At 35.6% G+C, this 24255-nt stretch overlaps 2 non-coding genes across 2 annotated transcripts; both read left to right on the plus strand.

The window, feature by feature from the left end:
* Nucleotides 1-986: 986 nt before the first annotated feature.
* On the plus strand, nt 987-1093 carry LOC124886810. The gene has a single exon (XR_007044217.1). It is a non-coding gene; the product is annotated as a small nucleolar RNA R71 (small nucleolar RNA).
* Nucleotides 1094-16789: 15696 nt separating this feature from the next.
* On the plus strand, nt 16790-16899 carry LOC124886825. The gene has a single exon (XR_007044232.1). It is a non-coding gene; the product is annotated as a small nucleolar RNA R71 (small nucleolar RNA).
* Nucleotides 16900-24255: the final 7356 nt, after the last annotated feature.

Consider the following 24255-nt stretch of genomic DNA (forward strand, 5'->3'; position numbering starts at 1 on the left):
GCTTTCTTGCCCTTTGAAGAAAGGGTAAGGGGAGAGTCTTCTTCTCTACATGAATATCTTCACTAGCCTTCTTTTATTTTACTTCCATTTCTACCTTCTCTTGCAATCTATCATCAGTAATCTCGGGATTATCCTGCTTCTGAACCATCTCCTTCATTTGCATCCCACTTCTCATTGTCACCGCATTCACTTGTTTAGGATTAGCCCTAGTTTCACTAGGCAATGCTCCTTGTGGCCTTGTATTCTATGATTCTATGATTTGACCTAACTACAACTCCAGATTTCTTGTGAGTAATTGTTGACTTTTCAATTCAGCTGCAAACTATGCCTGTTGAGCCTTCGTGTCCACTACAAACTGTGCATGTTGAGCCATCAACTGCTTAAGCATCTTCTACATGTTACTATTTGAGGCAGTCACAAGATTATTCTGAACCGGCTGTGAATTTGGTTGCATTGGTCCCTTATACTGATTTGTATTCTGTGCCTGATTTCCACCCCATGAGAAATTAGTGTAGTTCCTCCAATGTAGATTATATGTATTGCCAAAATTCTTTTGACCCTGATGATTTGCATTCCCTACGTAGTTGAATGAATCTAGATTAATAGAACATGCATCTGCTTTATTCTCACTACTTCCACAAACTTCACACCATGCATATACCTGTTGAACTACATTTGCTGTGGTTGATGGTTTTGTTGAACCCAACTTTAAGTTCTTAAACTTAGTAGTCAAATGGTTCTACATTGCTGAAATCTGTGCTTGTAATGCAGTGAACTGATCAACCTCCAAAACCCCTACAACTTTGTTAGGAGCATTCCTTGAGTCTGCGTGCCAATCCGGATTTCTTTGTGCAATTCGATTAAGCAAAGTATACAATTCTTCATATGTTTTCTCCAAAGCTTGACCCCCTACTATTGAATCCAAGAGAATCTTTGTATTAGATTTAAGGACTTCTATAAATGTATGCACCAAAACATCATTCAATGGATGGTGATGACGACAACTCCTAAGCATGCCCTTGAATCTCTCCCAAGCTTGCTAGATATTTTCTCCATCTTTTTGCCTAAAACTCAATCTCTTACTCCTTAATCGAGCAGTTTTCTGAGATAGAAAAAATTGAATAAGAAACCTTCGAGCACATTCTTCCCATGTAGTTATGGATTGGTGTGGTTCAATAAGTAGCCATCTCTTTGCTCCCCCCAGTAGAGAAAAGGGGAAGAGTGTCAATCTGATATAATCCACACTCACATCTACAGGTACATGTACGTGATCGTGCAAGTAATATAATGACTTAGACAGCCAGATATCGTTCCCTCGAGGATCAATAAACTAGAAATTTATTCAATCTTTAGTTCAAGATAATTGAGTATTAAGTGTCTGATTGTATCATGATTAATATGCTTTTGTAAATAAAATTTAAATAACTAAACAAGAAATAATTTATGAAGACTAAAGAAAAGTGAGCAACGACTGTAATCAACAATAAGGACGATTCTAGGGTTGAGGTATAGTGAACAATCATACAATTCTCTATTCTTTTCACAGTCTAATTGGTTATCGGGTTGATGGTCCACAAGGTTTATGCCACGATCTTAGTCTCCCAACCTCAGATCTTCTATCTATTGAATTTTGTAACTACAACTCCCGTAGAGTTACAAAAAATCTTCTAGATTCATGAAGTTGTCTTCCTGCAAGTGAACCAAGCAAGGCTTCTAGGTATATCCCTATCCTAGATGCTAATTCAAATCCCTTATTTTATAAAAGAATAAGCACCTTACTCCCTAATTTCTTCGTTCTATCCTATAATTCTTCTCCCAGATTCACATAGAAATATAAATTTATTCTAATGATGGACAATCATTAAAATACTAAGATCAAGAAATTAAGAACAACCCATATGATAATCCAAAAAGAAACTATGAATAAGAATATTAAATAGTACTCATGTTTTTAGCCTCAACCTCAAAAAGGAGGTATTTAGCTACTCATGTTTGAATTAACCATCCAAAAAAAGTAAAAAATCATACCCAAATAAATCCTTGAAATAAAGAAATTCAAAGGAATATTTATGAACCCTAAAAGAGAGAGATTTCTCTTTTTCCACCACTGCTCTCTTTGACAAAAGTCCCTCATATTATCTTTGATTTTTTCTTTTATAGTTGGGACAAAAATACTTAAAATATTCCTGATTTGTCCGCCGGGCGCATCGTGCCATGACTAATATTGCTATTTTTCCATTAAAATCTGGGAAATCGCGGACCTCAAGTATTCCCCAACAATTGTGAAATGCACCCTCTTCGCGACGCACCATTATCGCGGTGAGCCACTGGATTGGGGAACTTGTGAAATTATCATCCTCCGTGACACACTAAACCTTCAGGTCACCAAATCTGATAAACAAAAATTCTTCGCGACATGGGGGTTTTGTGAACCTTCACTAGAATTTGATCATTGCTATTTTGTTGCTCATCGCGATGCGGAGTGTCTTCAAATGAGGATTTCTTCTTCTCAACTTCCCTTTTTCAGCTTAATTTAAGTCCCTTGAATTCCTTCACTACTTCTATATCCTTGTTGCATCCAATTATGCACAATTCTTCATGATTTTTGCACCTGAAAATACTAATCATATCCATTAGGCACAAGACGAAATAAAAGTTGAATTATACTTAAGAATTCATACAAACATTCTTAAACTAAGTTCAAATCTGGGTGCATATTGGTGCTTTGAGCATATAAATATTCGCAAGATCAGGAGATACCTTCAAGAACACCCTATTCCCTAGCTCTAACTCTAACTTCCTATGCCTCACATTCTCGTACGAATTTTGGCATCTTTGGGATGCTTTAATCCTATCCTAAATTTCCTTCAACCTTTCCGTAGCTTAGTGAACCAAATTCAGGCCAAACATCTTCGTCTCACCAACCTCAAACCACCCAATAAGAGACCTCCACCATCTACCATACAAGGCCTCAAATGAAGCCATCCCAATGCTATAGTGGTATCTATTATTATATGTAAACTCTATAAGAGCCAAATATTTAACCCAACTACCACTATAGTTAATCACACAAGCTCAAAGCATATCTTCCAATGTCTGAATAGTTCTTTGACTTGTCTATCCCAGTGCGGGTGAAAAGCTGTACTAAGACTCACTTTAGTCCCCAAACCTCTTTGAAATGACCGCTAAAAGTGTGATAATAACTAAGCACCATGGTTCGACATAATAGAAATAGGTACCCAATGCAACTTCACTAACTCTTGGAGGTACAACTTTGAATAATCCTTTACCGAGGAATTAGTCCTCACTGGCAAGAAGTGAGTAGACCTTGTCATCCTATCCACGATAACCCAAATTGAATCAAACTGATTCCAATACCAAGGAAGACCGATAACGAAATCCATATTGATCATTTTCCACTTCCACATAGGTAACTTAATTTCTTGATATAATCCTCCGATCCACAAGTGCTCAATATTTACTTGATGACACACCATGTATTTAGTCATAAAATTGGAAACATATCGCTTCATATTATTCTACAAATAAATATCCTTAAGGTAATGATACATCTTCATCAAACCAGGAAGAATAACATAACACGACTTAAGCACCTCAGCCAAGATCCTCTCTCTCAATCCATCTATGTTAGGAACACATAATCTTCCTTGGTACCATAAGGTTCCATCACCACTAACCTCAAAAGCCATTACTTTCTGGCCACCTACCACACCCTTGATTTGCATCAAGATTGGATGTCCTTCACTAATTCCTACTTATCTTTATCTACATGAGTTAGACTCCCCATGGATAATCTACTAAGAGCATCAACAATCACGTTAGCTTTTCCTAGATAGTAGTAAAGACTTATGTCATAATCCTTGAGTATCTCAAGCCATATCCTTTGCCTAAGGTTAAGCTCTTTTTGAGTAAATACATATTGTAGACTCTTATGATAAGAAAAGATATCCATATGAACTCCATATAATAAGATTGCTAGATTTCTAATTCGAACACCACAACCAATAACTCCAAGTCATGAGTCAAATAATTCTTCTCATGTACCTTCAACTATCGAGAGGCATAAGCTACTGCCTTGCTATGCTGCATTAAAATACAACCAAGACCCATGAAGGACACATCATAATAAACCATAAATCCGTCAGTGCCTTCAGCTTTTCCAAACTACCTTTACAAGCATCATACCATAAGAACTTTACCTTCTTTTGAGTTAACTTAGAAAATAGGAAAGCTATAGTTAAGAATCTTTCCATAAATATCTTGTAGTAATCGGCTAAACCCAAGAAGTTCTAAATATCGATTAGAGTCGTGGTTCTAGGCCACTTCTAAACCACTGCAACCTTCTGCAAATCCACCATGATCCCTTCACTAGATATAGCATGACCTAGAAAGTGACAACATTTAACCAGAATTCATATTTTAAAATATTTAGCATACAACTGGTGGTCTTTCAGGATCTGCAATACTATGTGGAGGTGATCGCCATGATTCACTCTTAGAGTACAAAAAATATCATCTATGATTACAATGACAAAAAAATCTAGAAACTAATGAAAGAATCTATTCATCAAGTCCATGAATGTCGCTGGGGCATTAGGTAACCAAAAAGATATAACTAGGAACTCAAAATGCCCATATCGGGTGCGAAAGGTAGTCTTAGGGATATCCACCTCCCTAATATTTAATTGATAGTATTTGTATCAAAGATCGATCTTAGAGAAAAACTTAGCACCTTGAAGCTGATAAAAAATAATCTATCCTTGGAAGAGGGTACTTATTCTTTACCATCACCTTATTCACTTGTCGATAATCAATACTCATATGAAGAGAACCATCCTTCTTACACATAAATAATACCGGTTCACCCCACGGAGACAGACTAGGATGGTTGAAACCCTTGTCTAAAAGATCCTTTAATTGTTTCTTAAGATCCTTTAACTCAGCTAGAGCCAATCTATATGGAAAAAAAGAGATAGGAAAAGTGTTTAGAACAAGATAAATCCTAAAATCAATCTCCTTAATGCGAGAGTGTTGAGGTATAATGCACACGCAAGTGTACATGATTGTACAAGTAATATAGTGACTAAAATAGTCGGATATCATACTCACGAGGACTATAAACTTGCAACTCAACCAACTTTAGTTTTTGACAAGACTCTATTAAGTGTTTTAAAGTATCAAGATGATTCTGAAATATAGAATAAAAATGTAAATAAATAATAAATAACAATTCCTGACAATAAAAAAGTAAGCAAAGGTAGTAAACAATAATGATGAGAATTCCAAGGTTGAATCACTTTTACTAATCTTACAAATCTCTATTCTCATCGTGGTCTAGTCGTTTATTGGGTTATTGATTCATAGGGTTTATAATATGATCATAGTCTCCTGACCTCTAATCTTTTACCTATCTGAACATTGCAACTACATCATTGAGTGGGGATGCAATAATCTATTTAGATACATAAAGAAATCTTCCTTCAAGTGAACCAAACAAGGCTTCTAGGTATATCCCTATCCTAGATGCTAATTCAAATCCCTTATTTTATAAAAACAATGAGAACCTTTCTCCTTAATATCTCTATTGATTCTCCTCACGGCTTTCTAAAGGAATATAGGTTTATTCTAATGGTGGCCACTCATCAAAATAGTAAGCACAAGAAATTAAGAACAACCCATAAGACAATCCAACAAGAAACTATGATAAAGAATATCATAGTGTAATCAATTTCTTGTCCTCAACCCCAGAACAAGGGTGTTTAGCCATTCATGTTTTAATTCAACATCAAAAACAAATAATTAATCATACCAAGTAGTAATCTTGAATGAAAGAAGTTCCAAGAAGTTTAAAGAACCTTAAAAGAGAGAGTTTTCTATTTTTTATTATTTCTCACGTTTCCAAAATTCTTTCCAATTGACTCGATATTTTCCTTTTATAGTTGGGTTTTAATTCCTAATTTTTGTATATCACCATGATGCAGTGACCTACTAGAATTAAATTCTTGAGAATTTTCCTTCATTGTATCACGGTTGTATCACGATGAGCTACTGGAATTTTATCTTTGTAGAATTATCACCCACCGCGATGTGGTGTTATTGTGATTGGTATTTGATTTTACTTTCTCAACTTTTTATTCCATGATAAATCTCTTCTTTCCAAGACAAGTTCCAGTATCCTCATCTCTGCAAATCAACCTCATTGCTCCATTCATTGCTAACTTCTCATTTATGTGTCCAACCATATTTACTTCTATAACAATTTAGCCTCACATAAACTAATCATGTCCATTAGACAAGGAATGCAATTAAAGTTCAAATACAATAAGAATACCATATTTTAGCTCATATAACAAGTCTAAATATAGGTGAATATTGGTGATTGAACATATAAATATGCCCAAGATCACCAGCTCACACTTAAAACTTTGTTCGTCCTCAAACAAACTCAATCAACAGTATACTCAATTAAGCTTAACATCATAACCTAGGAAAAATACTTGTGCTAAGCACTCACAATTCTAACAATGACTTTTCAGCTTAAAATATGTCAATTCACTTCTATAAACATGAGATAATTCTTTTCTAACCTATTTACCTCAACAATGAACTTCCAATTTGTTAGAAAACTTAATCACATCACTCAATATATAAAAACATGATAAGTCACCTAACTGTCATCCACATGCACCCCCATAAAAAGATAGTTTCCCCGTATTCACTTACAATCTTACAATATACAATGTAATACGAATATCAGATTTAAATCACTCTCTCTCAATAAAGAATTCATACATGAAAGATAATGAACCATTGATGTGTGAATAGATGCTAGCACATTTAAGGCTTTTAACTGAGAATAATAGGAAAGTCCTAAGGAAATTTTGTCATTTTTGATTATATTACTTTGATATAGTAATGCTGCAAGGGAAAGTAAAGAAAATGGAAGCAAAAGAGCTAAAAAGTGATGCAAAAGAACTGAAAGTGTGGCTGACGACATTCCTGATAAGTCGTCAGCCCTATGATAAGTTACACGAAATCACATCAGGTGTTGCAGTGTTAGAAAGATTAAAGCAAAATTGTGATGACATTTCTGACATGTCATCACAAATGTGATAAGGCATCACAATTACCATCAAATGTAGGTAGAGAATTAAACTTTGAATGAAGAAGTGACGATATTTCTGATATGTCATCACGTATCTAATAAGTCATCAATATTAATCGTCAGTCAAAGCAGAAAATGCCAAGAATGCTGGAGGGCCTGACGATATTCCTGATAAGTCGTCAGGACCCTGACATGCCTTCATAAATGCCGTCACCTATTTCGAAGGATTTTATGAACATTGTGATTTTATTTCCTTATTTAGGATTAACTATAAAAAGCATTGTTTAGGGATTTTCTAGGGGTTGACACTTGAGTTTGAAGAGACATATTTTGATATTCTATCTCTCGAGTTTCTTTGCTTGAAAAAGCAAATACTTTGAAGAGATTATTATCAATATTTTAGGATTTTTCCTTTATGATCTAATATGTGATTCACTAGTTATTATTCATCTCTTTAAGTTTATCTTTCAAATCATAAATTCAATTATGTGTTTCATTCGTTTCATTATGAGTGGCTAAACTCCATTAACCTGAGTTATGGGATCTAGGGTTAGGTCTTGATAAGGTGCTAAGTATTCATGATTCAGAAGATGGTAGGATTTCTTGACAATTCTGAAGTTTTAATTAACGTCTGTTGATTACAAATAGTATACACACCTGCTTTGATTTGCTTGAGAAAGAAATCAAATATAGTAGGAAGTGAATAATCAATAGGGGCTCGGAAATACTTCATTTAATAATCAGTAGTGTAACAAGGTTGGTTAACCTAAGATAAAATCTAGGTAGTAAATAGAAATTTCCTAAGCCCAAGAGGAATAGAGAATTAAACGCTTAAATAGGTCGAGAAATATTTAAGCATAACATCGATTAAGATAGCTTGTTATCTTACCCACCATGAGAATCTTAAACCACTTTTAGCATCTGTCATGTACCGAAAGCCCTAGTGAACATAATTTTGGTTATTTCATAAACTCTTGATTTATAAACACCGAAATTAAAGTGAGAAACAACAACTTGTTAAACCTAAACTCGTATTTTATCTTTTCATATCATTTGTTTGAATTTAACTTGTACCTTTAGTTTCAAACTAGTTTAATTGCCACTCACATTGTTCACTATGGATTCGACCCTGACTCCAAAGTTGGGTAAATATATTGACGATAACCGCCTTGCACTAAATTGACGTGTAAGTTGAGCATTATCAAAAATGGCACCGTTGCCGGGGAACAATTTGGCGTATTGAGTTGGTTTGGAATTTTAGCCTACTTGATTGAATTCAAACTTGTAAATATTTATTTTTAGTTTTCTTTTATTGCTTGTGTTAGGTAGATTTTTATTTTAGTTTACTTATTACTATAGAATCGTGGAATGAACATGAGCTTGGTGATTGGAAATTTTATCTTAATAATCTATGTCCATATTATGATGGACCTCACTTTTGGCAAGAATGTAGATATGCTCCCCGGAGAGAGATGGTGCACCATCTCCATCCTACCAGGAGTATGATTGTTGGTTATGTGGTGGTCAAGATGGACATTGGAGTGATTGTCTAAATTCCCCCTCCCCCTTGTATGCTAACCCCAATTCTAGTTCTTCTTATAATTCTTTAGGTCTTATGGTCCAGAACAGAAAGAATGAAGCACTAAAAAGAGTGGCATTGAAGCTATGCTTCAACTATTGTTGGATTGTGTGGACACAACAAATGATATCATACGTGACATACATCAAGACATAAGGGAAAATAACGAGAAAAGAAGAATGATAGAGGATATGGATATAGAGGTCAAGCATTCAAAGCACTTTTCCATATTATGTTTAGATGATATCTTGTCTGTGGAATCATTTAACATAATGGATGAATTTGAAGATGAGGAGCCAGAATCCGATATTGATGATGAGCTTGATGTTGAGCAACCCCCGGTGATTTCCCAACCAACTAGACTATTTATAAATGAAGATGTCAAAGATGAGGAAATGGTACTAGAGTGGAAAGAAGAAATCAAGCACAATTCTTGTGAATACTCTAGTCCATTTCGGGGTAAATATACTAATAGGGATGCTACTCCAAAATTGAGAGCTAGTCCTCATTCGAACCACTTTTTAACATTATGCTTGGTGGATGTGATGGAAGTCGAATCACCCTAGCAAATGATGAATTTTGAAAATAAGGAGGAAGATTCTTACATTTTAGAGTTTTTCCTTCCAAAAGGGTATAATACAACCCCAATCTTGAAGGCCAAGAATCTTAAAGATCGATGTCAATTTAGTGGCTGTTTAAGATTCTCACTGTTTCCAAATGAGCCCACATAAAATTTCGATGCAAAATTGGGCAAGCAGTTCAAGTCTTCGAAGTGGCGTGATAGAATATTCCTCATCATGCCCTCACATTTGCCTAACACACCCCGAAGATGTATTGATCAAAAGTTGGGTCGACGTTTCAAATCCTCCAAGCGGAGACATAAATAATTAGCAACAAGGTATCTTGACGAAGTCTGAGTAGTCAAGATAACTGGGTCGTGCTGCAATATTAAATCAGGAACTGCTTGGGAGGCAACCCAAGGTATTTTATTGTTTGTATTCATATTATATGATTGACATCAGATCTTTGCACCCGTGGTTCCACACGTATATTTCTAGCTCTCTTGTTTTGGTTTGATGCATTGGGGACATTACATGATTTTAAGTTGAGGGTAGGGATACTTTTGGGTGTTGATGTCCTCCGTGGGTTTTTGTTCTCGTGTCTTTATTCCTGGAGTCTTGTTCCTAGTATAGCAGGCATGTTTAGGCGTATTGTGTTTTGTTTTGTGATGCATTGTAGTTGACTATGAGAAATACAAGTACCTGAGGTAGTTAACATGGTTTTGTTATTTTGTGAACACCTCTTAAATGGTTTGATTGTTTAATTGTGTGATTTGCATCTAATTGTGACCACAGTGTATCTTTTGGTGGCATTAGTTCTGGCAACATGATAATCAGGCTAAATAATTACATGAATTGGATAAGTAGTGATATGCGATATATTTGTGTGCCATGTGTATGTGAGGTTTTACTTAGTCCCCTTTGTATGAGAATCCAAAACTTTTGTGGTTAGTTTTACCTTGGTAGAAGGATAGGGGTTAGGAGAAGATCATAGGCTGTTTTGATTTTTGCCCACTTTTAGCCTAAATAACCTTCCATGTGTACATAATATCCTTTGATCCCTGTTTTTGAGCCTAAATTTCTTGTTTCTTTCATGATACCTATCATCTTCCCATTTACATCATAATGAACCTGTTTTTGCCTTGGTCCTCCTTGGATACTGTGCACATTGACTTAGGCAAATAGCCTAAGTTGAGGGTGGCTATCATAGAGGTGTGTGATGGAAAATAAGTATGAAGAGAGGTATAATAAGAGAAAATAATAAAAAGATGGGTGTGTTGCAAAAGGAATAAGAAAAGAAAAAGTTGGTTAAAAGATGAGAAAAAGATAATTTGGTTTTTGAAAAGATAGCACCCACCTTGAGCATGTGTGATCAATAAAATGGAGGAAGAGAAAAAGGTTAAGAAGTGAAACCCCAAGAGGTTAGAGTAGTGTCAAGGAGGCGTAGTCACTTTAAATACCCTTGAATATCATACTAGCCCCTAGCCTACGTTACAAGCCAAGAAAAAACCTATAGTGATCCTAGCTGACCTGTCTGAAAACCTTGGTACTGACTATAAGGGAAAGCCTATGGCATTTGATGTACATTAGGTGGAACTCATTCTGAGAGTGAGTCTCTTGATTATCCCTAAGTGTATATATGTGATTTCTGATATGAGTGAGAAAGGGATTTCTTTGTTGTGAGGGCACACAAGTTATGTTGCTAGTTGCCTACATGTTTGGGTAGTGTAATTTGTATATATGCATAGTTATTATTGCTAAGTTGATGCCATATATTTATCCTTTTTTTCACATTTTTTATCTTCATGGATATACACAGCTGGGTTTAAAGAGATTGAAAATGAAGAGAGTAATGTGTTTTGAACAAAAATTGATGATCAACTATCATAGATAACTTATGTGTCTCATGGTTAAGCATCGTAGTGTTGTGTTTTAGCTGCTTGAGGACAAGAAATTTTTTTAAGTTGAGGATGTTGATGTGTGAGTAGACGCTAACACATTTAAGTTTTTAACTGAAAATAATTGCAAAGTCTTAAGCAACTTTTATCATTTTTGATTATTTTACTTTGATATTGCAGTAAAAGTCATAATGCAAGGGAAATTTAAGGAAATGGAAGCAAATGAGCTGAAAACTAATGCAAAAGAACTGGAAGTGTGGCTGATGATATTCCTGATAAGTCGTCAGCCCTGTGATAAGTTATCAGAAGTCACGTCAGGTGTTGCAGTGTTGGAAGGATTAAAGTGAAACAGTGACGACATTTCTAACATGTTGTCACAACTGTGATAAGGCATCAGAGTTGCCGTCAAGTGTAGGAAGAGAATCAAATTTAGAATGAAGAAGTGACTATATTTATGATATTTCATCATGTATCTGATAAGTTGTCAAGCTTTGTCATTAGTTAAAGAAGAATATGCCAAGAATGCTAGAGGGCCTGACGACATTCCTGATAAGTTGTCAGGACCCTAACATGCCGTCATAAATGCCGTCACCTATTCCGAAGGATTTTCTGAACATTGTGATTTTATTTCCTTATTTAAGATTAACTATAAAAATTAGTGTTTAAGGGTTTTCTAGGGGTTGGAACTTGAGTTTGAAGAGAAGTATTTTGAAATTTTCTCTCTCGAGTTTCTTAGCTTGAAAAAGTAAATACTTTGAAGATATTATTATCAGTATTTTGGGATTTTTCCTTTGTGATCTAATCTGCGATTCACTAGTTATTATTCATCTTTGAAAGTTTATCTTTTAAATCATGAATTCAATTATGTGTTTCGTTCGTTACATCATAAGTGGCTAAACTTCATTAACATGAGTTATGGGATCTAGGGTTAGGTCTTGATCAGGTGCTAAGTATTAATGATTCAAAAGGTGGTAGGATTTCTGGACAATTTTGAAGTTTTAATTAATGTCTATTGGTTGCAAATAGTAGACACACTTGCTTTGATTTCTTGAGAAAGAAATCAAATCTATTAGGAAGTGAATTATCAACAGGGACTCGGAAATACTTCATTTAATAATCAGTGTTGTAACAAGGTTGGTTAACCTGAGGTAAAATCTGGGTAGTAAATAGAAATTCCCTAAGTCCGAGAGGATTATGGAATTAAACGCTTAAGTAGCTCAGGAGACATTTAAGCATAACATCGATAAAGATAGCTTGTTATCCTACCCACCGTGAGAATCTTGAATCACTTTTAGCATCTGTCATATACTGGAAGCCCTAGTGAACATAATTCTGGTTATTTAATAAACTCTTGATTTACAAAAACTGAAAGCAAAGTGACAAATAACAACTTGTTAAACCTAAACCCCCATTTTATCTTTTTGTATCATTTGTTTGAATTTTACTTATAGCTTTAGTTGCGAACTAGTTTAATCTCCACTCACATTTTTCCCTGTGGATTTGACCCCGACTTCAAAATATTGACAAAGATCGCCTTGCACTAAATTGACGTGTAAGTTGAGAGTTATCAACCATAAGCTTGCCCTTAGTGTACTACTCCACTAATAGTTAGATGTCGGGATGAAGGATCAACTAGGTATTTCACGGTTGCAATGTAGGCCAAGGGATGAGTAAGAACTCTTTAGGAAATAATGTCTAATCTCCCTAAGCACTTTAACACATCGCATTGTACAATTAAGATCATTCTCTAGCAACCCACTTCCACCTTTACTACCTTCACATCATTTGTTTTACCCCTTCTCATTAAGCACACCAACATACAATATAGTGGGAGTATTTTTTATTAATTCAAGATTCCATTTTGAATAGTTTTTTCTTTTTTCACTCCCAACCACAACACATCAATTTTTTCACACCAATAACCACTATTTTGGGGCAACACTTTCGCCTTTTCTCCTCTTATTTTTTCTTTACACTCCTGACTTTATTAATTTTATATTAAAGTGCTTAGAATATTTAGATCAAATTAAGGTCTATCAAAGAAGGGATTAGGATACATATGAGGCTACCAAAGAAATTAAGCTATAGGCTCAATGGGGCTAACTAGGGATATGCACAAGGGTAGGTAAATAAGGTCTAAAAATTCGGCTATCAACAAAAATGCCTACATCATTTCCTACACCCAACATTTTTTATTTATCTTTGTACACACACTGGGAAAGTTCTAGACATTACTATACATGTAGAATAAAAATAAAAACACTCTCACTCTTGGCGCATGCTAGATTCAAGTTGGATCCTTATGGTTTCTGATCTCGCACTTTGTCAATTTCAAATTTAATCCAACAAACTGAATTATAGCTATTGATATTGAGTATCTAAAATTATCTCCCTTTTTAGTTGAAGACATGCTTCTATTTCAAGATAAATATGTTCCAAGTCACTGCCCTAATGGCCCAACACAAAGTATTTCTCCATAGGTCATGATTTAATTCTCATCACTTCTTGATTTCGTAAGACTAACTCCACTTAAGACGGTCTTCATCCATCCATCATAGGGGAGGGAAACTAACTATGACAACTTATTATGAATTACCTTGAGGGCAAAAACAAAAATTTCCTTGAGGCCAAAACAAACATTTTAAACTAATAAGAAAACCATAACAAAATACTTACTATTACAGATCGTATTGTTCTGAATAGTTAGAATGACTAATTTAAACACCTAAAAAATAAAAACTAAAAACCCAAGGATAATAAAAACATCCACCAAAGTAAAAGCGTCCAAATAAAATAAAACCATGTGCAAGGAATGAGAATGAGATATGAGATACCACCATCCCACACTTAAAATAAAGCACTATCTCAGTGCTTACAAATAAGATCAAGTAATGAGGTGGTGTACAAATCCCTGATCAGGCCTCATGCATGTCATTATCAACTACATCATTATGCATCATTATCTAGACCATCATCAAGATGGGTGCTTTCGTCAGATTTTTCTTCAGCCTTCCAAAAGCTACTTAACGCTCAGCCCCAAAATCAAACTTACCTTTTTTTTCCCTACAATTTACACATAGAACTTATGATATTTGAAAAATCTTAGATAAACCTCCTGTAACATCCTGCATGCCCTAGAAAACTTCTTACTTCCTTCGCTGTCACATAATATTGTAGCTTTTCAATGACTTTAACTTTGGTTCAATCTACTTCAAGTCCTTTGCACGACACCTTATGACCAAGGACTATTCCTTACTTGACCAAAAAGTGGCATTTTTCCTAGTTCAGCACAAGGTTTGTCTCCTTATAATAAGCTAGGACTTGATCTAGATTCTGCAAGCACATATCAAATGATTTACCATAAATAGATAAGTCATCCATAAAAACCTCAACAAATTCTACAACCATGTCATAGAAAATTGCCATCATGAATCTCTAAAATGTTGTGGGCGTATTTCAAAGGCCAAAAGGCATTCGTCTGAATGCATATGTGCCATATAGACAGGTAAAGGTGATATTTTCCAGATCTTCTAGAGCTATTATGATTTGATTATACCCTGAGTATCCATCCAGAAAGCAATAGTATTTCTACCTTGCCAACCTATCCAACATTTGATCAATGAATGAGATAGGATAATGGTTCTTTCGGGTGGCTTCATTCAGCTTTCAACAATATATGCAGATTCTCCTACCAGTTACCACACGAGTGGGAATCAACTCATTAGATTCATTGGTCACCAAATTCATCCCACATTTCTCTAGAATGCAATGCACAGGGCTGACCCACATGCTTTTATATATGGGATAGACAATTCTAGCATCAGGCTACTCAATGACTTATTTTTGTGCAAATTTCTTCATCAACAAATTCATTTTTCATTGTTGCTTCACACTTGATTTGTAGCCCTTTTCCATGTATATATTGTGCAAACAAAAAGCTGGATTGATTTTGGTGATGTTCGATATCTGCCATCTAAGTGCCTTATTATTTTCCAAAACTACTATTACTCCCCTCAACTGCATATCAGAAAAACTTGCAGACAAAATAACAAGCAAGGTATCATTGTCATAAAGGAAAACATATTTCAAGTGAGGATAAAGAGGCTTGAGCTCTAGTTTTGGTGCTTTATCAATAGACACCTTGGAAGATGGGCCAATTAGTCTATTCAACAGTTCAAAAGCAAACTTTCTCATGTCAATCACTGCCAAATCCATAACATGAACCAATTTAAGTGCCTCTAAATAACCATAAAGATCATAACCCATCAAATCTTGCTCGAGTAGATCATCAGACAATAATAGATGGAGCTTGAACTCAAGGTCTATAACTGATATAGAAGATAATTCTTCATATATAGCAGGCAACTTCTGTGCCTTTTATACATCAAAAACCTCCACTTTGTCATGCATGAGCACTGATGGCCTACCCGATGGTGATCTGCAAAGTTAAACTATCTGGATATTTTAGCTTTGTGGACAATTTGTTACAAATCTTACATGTGCACTCCTTAGTAAGTGCTACTGTAGCATAATATGTCAACTGATTCTTGTTTGCCACTTTGTCTTTTAGATACTTTGCATACTTCAAAACACTCTACAAAATATCAACAAGAGAAAGATTGATATGAACCTACTTTAAAAAGTCTAAAAACTTCTTGTAACTTGTCTCCTCATGGTGATTTTGAATCCTTTGAGGGAAGGGTAAAGGTAGAGTCTTTTTCTTCGCTTTGGTTTCATTACTTGCAACCTTTTCTTTTACCACTTTCCCCTCATTCTTTCTTTATTCATCATCAGCAGTTGTATGACCTATATGCTCCAATTTTGACTTCTTTAAATAAAAACCACTCCTCGCTGTAACCATATTTACCTGCTTTGGATTTGCCTTATTATCACTAGGTAAGCTTCTTTGAGGTCTAGTGCTTTGTGCTCCCATAATCTGATCTATTTATCGCTCCAAATTCTTTGTAATCAACTATTGATTCTTTATATCTGCAGCCAACTATGCGTAAGAAGCTAGTAGTTGCTTCATCATCTCCTCTAAATTGCCTTTTTAAGTTGTGGCCTAATTATTTTGAACTTGCTGTTGATTCTGTTGCACTAGCCTTTTATATTAATAATTGCTCTATGCCTAATTTACACTTCATGAGAAATTAGGATGATTCCTCTAATTCAGGTTCTAAGTGTTACCATAATTCTACTACCCTTGACGATTAAAATTCCCCACATAATTTATAGAATCTGGTTAACCGCACAAGCATCTGTCATATGCTTACTGCTTTTGCAAATCTCACAATATGCATTCACCTATTGAACCATATTAGCTATTGTTGCCAGCTGTGTAACCTCTAAATTTATACTGCTAAACTGATTTGTTATCTAATTTTGTAGTGCAATAAGCAGAGATGATAAAGTAGTGAAATAATCTACCTCTAACACACCTGTAACCTTCTCAGGAGCACTCCTTGAGTTAGCATGCCACTCAGGATTTCCTTGTGAAATTTGATTCAATAGTGTATATAATTCATCATAAGTCTTCTTAAGAGCTTGCCCACCTGCTGCTGAATCTAAGAGAATCTTGGTGTTTGGCTCAAGACCCTTTATGAATATGTGAACCAGTAGGTTATTTGATTGATGGTGGCTAGGGAAATTTTTGAGCATGCCCTTAAATCTTTCCCAAGCTTGGTAAAGATTTTCTCCTTCTTTCTGCCTGAAACTTAGAATTTCACTTCTCAAGTGTGCTGTCTTCCCTTATTAAAAGAATCTAATAATGAATTTCTGAGGTAGATCATCTCATGAAGTGATAGAGAGTGGTGTTTAGCATGTAACCACCTTTTTTCTTCCCTAATCAAAGAAAAGGGGAAGAGAGTCAGTCTAACATAATCAGTAGACATCTCTACAGAAATGTAGGTATCACTAATTTCCAGAAAGGTTTGTATGTGCTGCTATGGGTCTTCATCTGAAAATCCAGAAAATTGCCCAGCCGAATTCAGCAATTGCGCCATATGTGGATTTAATTCAAATTGACCACCAGGATCTGGCTTGCGAATGCTATTAGTAGCATAGTTCGTGAGTGGGATTTCCACTTCATGAACAGTTCTAGCAGTTGCTTTAGAAAGAGCAAATAGAATCACCGGAGCTGGAACACATCCAGCATTTAGATCAGTTGGATCAATTGGATCAACAAGATTAGGATCTCTTTGATCTGCCATTTAAACCTGCTGAATTAGATATTGAGCTCTTTGCCTCGGTTCAAATACCAGTTCGGGTTTCGAATAAGGCTCTAACAACTCTCTATCTCTCACCAGTCCTTTATTTAGCTAGTCCTATAAAAAGTCAGCTGCTAAGATCAAGTCATTAATGCTTAAACTTATTATCAATAACCAAAAGTTAAGCAAAATACTAGTTATACTAGTCCCCGACTATGATGCCAACAACTTGTTGTAGACTAATGCATATGCAAGTGTACGTGATCGTAAAAGTAATATAGTGACTAAAATAGTAGGATATCGTACCCACGAGAACTATGTACTAGCAACTCAACCAACTTTAGTTTTTGACAAGACTATATTAAGTGTTTTAAAGTATCAAGATGATTTTAAATAAATAAGAAATAACAATTCATGACAATAGAAAAGTAAGCAGAGGTTGTAAACAATAATGATGAGAATTCAAGGGTTGAGGCACTTTTAATAATCTTACAGATCTCTATTCTCATCGTAGTTTAGTTGTTTATCGGGTTATTGATTCGCAGGGTTTATAGTATGATAATGATCTCCCAACCTCTAATCTTCTACCTATATGAACATTGCAGCTACATAATTGAGTGGGGATACAATAATCCATTTAGATGCATAAAGTAATCTTCTAGCAAGTGAACTAAACAAGGCTTCTAGGTATATTCCTATCCTAGATGCTAATTCAAATCCCTTATTTTATAAAAGGATGAGAACCTTGATCCTTAATCTCTCCATTATGTCTATTGATTCTTCTCTTGAATTCATAAAGAAATATAGGTTTATTCTAATGGTAGCCACTCATCGAAATAGTAAGCACAAAAAATTAAGAGCGGCCCATAAGATAATCCAACAAGAAACCACGATAAAGAATATCAAAGTTTAATAAAGTTCTTGGCCTCAAGCCCAGAACAAGGATGTTTAGCCACTCATGTTTGAATTCAACAAAAAAAACAAATAATTTATCATACCAAGTAGTAATCTTGAAATAATGAAGTTCCAAGAATTTCAAAGAACCCTAAAAGAGAGACTTTTCTGTATTTCTGCTGCTGCTCATGTTTCCAAAAGTCTTTCAAATTAAATTGATTTGTTCCTTTTATAGCTGGGTTTTAATTCCCAATTTCTACATATCACCGCAACATGGTTAGCTACTGGACTTCAACTCTTAAGAATTTTTCTTCATCGCATCGTGGTATTATCGTAATAAGCTACTAGAATATTATCATTGGATAATTATCACCCCCCGCGATGTGGTCTTATCACGATAAGTCTCTAGATTTTTCTTTCTTTACTTTTTCTTCCTTGATTAATTCTCTTCTTTTTAAGCCAAGTTCCAGTATCCTCATCTCAGCAAATTAACCTAATTGCTCCATTCATTATTAACATCTCATTCATGCATCTAACCATATTCACTTGTATCACAATTTAGCCTTACATAAACTAATCATGTCCATTAGATAAGGGATACAATTAAAGCTCTAATACAATAAGAATAGCTTATTTTATCTCACAGAACAAGTCTAAATATGGGTGCATATTGGTGATTGGAAATATAAATACACCCAATATTAGAGGGATACCAAGAAGGTTATCAGGGAAGACCTCAGGGAATTCATTTACCAATGGGACAAAATATAAAGAAGGACCCTCCGAGTTAGAATCTTTAACCCAGACCAGATGATAGAGACATCCCTTAGAGATTAATCTTCAGGCTCTAAGATATGATATTAACCTTCCCTTAGGTTCTAGAGAACCACTCTCTAATTTAATAACTGACTCATTAGGGAATTTATAGATGACCTTATAGGTCCGAAAGTCTAGAATGCATAGCATGAGTGCAACCAACCCATCCCCATTATGACATCAAAATTAACCATGTCTAATTCAAGCAGATCCACTAAAGTCTCCCGACCACCCATAGATACCACACAACCCCTATAGACTCGCTTGACAACCATAGCGTCACCCGTTAGGGTCGAAACAGAAAAAGGGTCCAAAGTACACTCGAGAACAAAACCAGAATGCACAACCACATATGGGGTCACATAAGAAAGAGTGGACCCTGAGTTAAGTAACTAGTACACATCACGGGAGAAGAGTTTCAACATACCAGTAACATCATGCCTAAGACTCCTGACAAGTAGTGAGAGCAAAGAGTTGGTTCTGACCAGTGTCAGAGCCAGATGGTGAACTCTTTTGTGCCAGAGCTAATAAAGAGGCAACCAAAACCTTGTTTCCCCAGAAGCAACCTTAGCTACTGAAAAATTTCTAAGTATGTGCCCTGGATAACCATAGTTGATGCAATTGTCCTTTCCCTCATCACAGAAACCCTAAAGTAATCATCCACAAAATCTATAGAGAGGATATGATAGAGCTGATTGGGCCCCACTAGCCTGAGATTAAGCACCCTATGCCCTATAATGGTCGCCAGCCTAAATATGTATGTCACCTGATGACTTTGGGTAAGGATCACTAGCTGACGAGTAGGACCCAAAATTGCCCCACTTCTTTCTATACCACTTTCCACCATCCCTGCCGCTCTTCTAATGACTACCCCCTTGCTCTGAATGCCGGAATTTCATGCTCTACCTTTCCCTTATTTCAAATAGCTTCCTCTTCTTAGTCTCTACTTGTTGCATATACATAACCAGTATTGAATATCCATGTCCTTGTTCAACAAGGTAGCCTTACTCTTTAAAATCAAGTCTTCAGACAACCCTTAAGTGAACTTTCTTATTCTATCCCTCATGTTAGAAACCAACTCCGGGGCATACTGAGATAACTGCTGAAACTTCAAGGCATACTTTTTAATAGATAACTTGCCTTGCTTCAGGTTAATAAACTCTTCCACCATTGCCTTCCTCAGCTCTTGAGGAAAGATGCGACCAAGGAAAGCTCTAGAGAACTCCTCCCATAAGGTGGACTTAAAATCTACACCCTTGAGCTGCTCCCACTCTTCATACCACTGATGAGTTACATCCTTCAATAGGTATGCTGCAAACTCCTCACCTTTTACCTTAGTAACATGCATCACCCAGAAAATCTTTTCCATTTTATCTATCAAGCCTTGAGGATCCTCCTCAACTTTCATACCAGTTAACACAAGAGGATTCAACCTCATAAATTAGCAAACTCTAGTGGCATAAGATGATAAAGGAACAAAATCCACACGCTAAGTATTAGAGGTGACCAAATAAGTGAACAAATAGATCGACTGGCAAAACTCATCATTATAAAGTCATCTTGAGGTGTCTAAAGAGGGATAGAAGAAACCGATGGAGCTCTATTAGATCTATCAAAGATAGTGGCCCTAGGACTAGTCTGAACCTTTGGGGTAGGACTGGCTCTATTTCCATTGTCCTTAGTAAGGACAGAAGGGTTTCTACGAATATCAGATAATCACGGAGGCATGATCTGATTGGTGAATAAAAAAGAATTACAAAGATCCAAGACCTTAGACTCTACAATCGGAAAATGGAACACAAGAAAGAGAAACATTCCTAAATTCCTCGTAGCCTCTCCTTTATGAGTGTGACTCACTACACACCCTTAAAACAAACTCTACTAGACACCGCTTTATGGACACACAATTTATAATGAACCTAGTATTTGATACCAATCTGACACTACCCAAACCAGGGCCAGGCTGTGTCGGGTATCTCAAGTCCAACCAGGACCAAAGTCCACCCCCAATATCCAAACCATTAACCACCTTTCACCCATGTCTGATATATTTTGAACATAAAAAAGATAATATAATATTAAATTAAAGACATGAAAATTAGTCTAAAATCGAAATCAAAATCCATAATCAATTAATCATCCATTACCAATCCCAATGCAAATACCAATACCAATGCTAGCACTAATACCAACACTACTTATGCCAACAGAGTCCAACAAAGCCACTAACCATAGTCAAAGGATATCTAGTCAGGACATGCCCCCAACTATAGCCAAGACCAAAACCAAGGAAATAAATTTGATATAAATAAGTACATAACATAAAATAGGGTCTTCCGGAGTATGGAAGATCACCACTTCAGTCTGACTCAAAATTTATCCGTAAATAGGTAAGTCACTGAGTAGAAGGAGTGAAAGTATAGACAATTTCTGCATCGCGTGGAGATACAATGCCCGAACTAAGTCAAACCAATGCCATTAATCCAAACCAAGTCAAACCAATGCACATAAACCATATGCATATATATATATATACATATATACCATACCGAGATAAGGGACATGGTTTAGCATGTATTTAAAACATTAACGTGGATTGTGTAGCTTTACCATCATGAATCCACCCATAGGCTACATGAGTCCAGTGTTACCCCCTGAATAGGCCTCAGTGTATGTAGTTGCACGAACTAATATATCATAGATGGTTGAGCATTCCTGTATACCTTTCACCCTCCATGATATATATACATAAGTATAGACTTGGGGGATTCTCGTGTACCCCACAAGCATATGGTCACCAAGACCAACCCTCATGTCAACAAACATGAGTTTCCAGTGTCTGTCCTTCAGACTCATACCTTCATAGCTAGCTATAACAACCCCTATTATACCCAATTAAAATATTTATCACATAACCAAACCACTAATTCTAGGAGTCAATTATTAAGGAATTATAAGTGGTATCGTCATACCAACAATAGTTTGCAACAAATATCATTAGCCAACACTTAAGGGATTCCTATATACCACACTTACTCTATTATAAAAATCACCTGGGGGATGACCGTGTACCCCACATAGTTTTTAAAACCATCATTAACCAATTTTCCATTTATGCAATGCATTAATTCAAGTAATAAATCAAACTAAACATTTTGGGGAGTCCATTATACCCCTAATTCGAATTCCCACCTTTCTCATTACTACTAACCAATTTTACAATATAGGGTTGGGTGATAACCACTTCAAAAGTCACAAGTTTAGAGAAAGTTACCATTATCAAATTCCACCACCATACCCATGCACCTACATGTTCAAAACCATATTTAAAATATATAAAATCATAATTAAACCATTGGAAAACATTATTCAACCATAAGCATTCAAAACCCTAACCTTTATTTAGAAAACATAAAAAAACCATGAAATCCATACATTAAAACATGTGATTTAAGTAAAATAACAATGAGGGAGGAGTGAAATGCCTAAAGTACCAAGAAATTTGGAAGAGATTGGACCCTTAGAAAAATAGATAACTACATTCTTTAAAACCCTAGCCTTAGCTTGAAAAAGAGAGTTTGAGAGAGAATTTGAGAGTGGTTTATTGGGAATGATGTGTTAATGAAGTCTCAAAGAAGGTTTTAAGTTGTGGTATCAAAAGGACTTAAAGTTGGAAATGTCCATAATGCCCCAACTTAAAACTATAAAATACCATCCTGGGAAATATCCGGAATGCCCCAACTTAAAACCGTAAATAATCGTTCTTGGTTATGAGTCTTCCTATTGGATCTCACCATATCATACCACTCATAGAATTGATTCATATCCTAGATAGTGAGTTAGACATCCATACATTGTCCACCTTATGACTCTATGATCCAGTCGTAACTTGACCCTATGACCCATAGGGTCAAGTCGTGACCAATACATTACCTAAATAGTTCAAACACTGGACAACCTATGACTTTACCTCATGACTAATAATCTAACCTCATAACTCCTAGTGATCCACTCGTACTCAGAGCCAAGTGAAGCCACTAAGTTGCTAATTTTGTTAAGGTTTGTCCTAATGACTCTTCACTATCCTTAATGACTCATAACTACCAAGTTGTAACCAAGATAGAAAACCTAACTACTATCTACAAGACACCCTACAACTAGGAACACCTGAGCCATCAAAACACCATATGAATCATATGATCAAGTCATAATCACAATAGTGAGCTCAAAGTTTAAGAAATTTCCAAAGGACAAAATTTGGGGTGTTTCAATGTACTCATTGTGAAAGAGATAGACACTTTAAGAAAAACTATTCGTATTGGATTAGAGCTAGAATAAGTAGTACAAAATATATTCGGTAGGAGAATTATCATCCTAAGGGTTCCACACCCTTTAAAAATGTGAAGAACTCTCTACCTAGATGAGCAGTGAAATATTTGATCATACCTTTGTCTTTCTATTGGGAACTCAAACTCAAGTAGGTTCCCAAATCTAACAAATGACTATGTCTGCAGGTAGGAGGAAGGGAATACAATCAAAACTAGTTCATGGATAGTGGATGTTCAAAGCACATAACTAGGAGGACTGACTGCTTTCTTTCTCTTAGACACTTGAAGGTAGGGGTGCCACTTTTAGAAATGGTAAAAAAGGCTATATTCATGGTGTGAGAAAGATGTGAAAATCACATGATTAAGAAATAAAAGATATGTATTATGTGAATGGCCTTAAGTATAGTCTTCAAATCATTTATCAAATCCAAGACAAAGGAAATGAGGTCATATTCTCATCTAATAGGTATATTGTGTAAAGCTTGGATTCTAGAAGAGTCATTCTCAAGGGCAAGAAAATAATATATATATATATATATATATATATGGCTGATTTAGAGTCTAAGGCTGATGGGGAATTAACTTGTTTAAGTATTCAAAGTAAAGATGCTGATTTATGGCACAGAAAGGTGGGACATATAAGCTCTCCTTTGCTGAATAAGTTAATTTTAAAGAAACTGGTCCGTGGCATGCCAATGCTAAATTTTTCAGACAATAAGGTTTGTAATGCTTGTGTTAAGGGAAAACAAACCAGGCCTTTCTTTAAGCTAAAAAAGCGGATGAGTACTTCTAGACCCCTTAACATGCTGCATATGGATCTATATGGACGTGCTAAAGTCCAAAGTAGA

Source organism: Capsicum annuum, chromosome 8 (genome assembly GCF_002878395.1).
Source record: "Capsicum annuum cultivar UCD-10X-F1 chromosome 8, UCD10Xv1.1, whole genome shotgun sequence".
NCBI lineage: Eukaryota > Viridiplantae > Streptophyta > Magnoliopsida > Solanales > Solanaceae > Capsicum > Capsicum annuum.